Raw genomic sequence first — 1,308 nt, forward strand, 5'->3', positions numbered from 1 at the left:
AGTGATAGATGGGACTTTTTAGAGCTGATTATATCATTATTGTGAGTAAAAATAAATGAATTAATTTAATATTTAAAAAAATATAAAAATGTATAAATTGTTTAATTACAAATATTTTTCAGGAGACCATCACCAACAACACCTACTGACCAACAACAAAGCACAAAATAAGCAAAGAGATATAAAAATATTTGTCCATTAAATAAAAAATTTTAATTTCTTCCGAATTTTTTTATTTTTCCTTTGTTGATTTCACATTTTTTATTGAAAATCTATTTTATAGTTGTTTTATTTTTTATTTATCCCTTAAAATGTTTCCCATTGCATCATATGGAATCATGATTAAAGATATGATTAAAATTAATCCTTTTTATATACTTTGGAACTTTTTAACTGTTCTTTAACTTTAAAAACCATATTTACAAATTAAATAATTAGAACCATATTTTTAAACTTCAACCAAGAATTAAAAAATACAAGACCAGAAGATGAACTTTGTAAAATAATTTTGAAATTATGGAAGTCTCCCAATTACTGTTTCATAATGATATCAATTAATTTCTCATTACTGTATATTCATTGTCCAATAGGTTTATTTTAACATAAAACTATTGTCATATTTTTTTGTTCCAAATCCAACAAACTGCTTTCAAGCTCCTATTTGAGGCTAGTTTTGAACCATGTTAGGACAAGTTTAATATGTAATAATATTTTATTGTAATAAATTTCAATATTAACGTTTAAGTCAATAAAGTTTAGTATAAATGAAGAGATGGTTGGGGGCGCAGTCTGTGAAGAACACTAATAATTAAAAACCTATTTATTAGTGCCAATGTTTCAGCCAGAATTTCTAGCCTTCATCAGGGCAAAGAACTAAAAAACAGGATAACATCCTACTATCTATATATGTCGCTACATCCCATCTCCGAGACTGTGCCTCCTCTAGCAACCTATTATCCTTTTATTCATTATACCAATGAACTTAATGAAATAGGAGTCTCAACATGAGCCCTTGGTAACCAAAAATGAAAGAAAGGAATAGGCATTCTAAACAAAAACGCCATAACTATAGATAAATAAAAATATAAACTTGAATCACTTATATTAATCAACCAAATACTAAAGTATGACCCCTTAAACTAATATAAAAAATATCTAATAATAAAGGTAAAGAAGCAAATAAAGTATAAAACAATAAATAATAACCAGCTGAAATATGCTCAGGCTGATATCCCCACCCGAAGGTCAAAAAAAAGGATTAAAGATATCTCAAAAGAGAGGTAAAAATCCTTATATAGGATTTTTAGA

General features: G+C 26.5%; 1 long non-coding RNA gene across 1 annotated transcript; it reads left to right on the plus strand.

The window, feature by feature from the left end:
- LOC106680302 (uncharacterized) lies at nucleotides 1–223 on the plus strand. Its single transcript, XR_001343093.3, has 2 exons — nucleotides 1–41; nucleotides 123–223. It is a non-coding gene; the product is annotated as an uncharacterized lncRNA (long non-coding RNA).
- The last annotated feature ends 1,085 nt before the right edge of the window (nucleotides 224–1,308 follow it).

This window comes from Halyomorpha halys, unplaced genomic scaffold (genome assembly GCF_000696795.3).
Source record: "Halyomorpha halys isolate HHAL.00 unplaced genomic scaffold, Hhal_1.1 Scaffold253.1, whole genome shotgun sequence".
Classification (NCBI taxonomy): domain Eukaryota; kingdom Metazoa; phylum Arthropoda; class Insecta; order Hemiptera; family Pentatomidae; genus Halyomorpha; species Halyomorpha halys.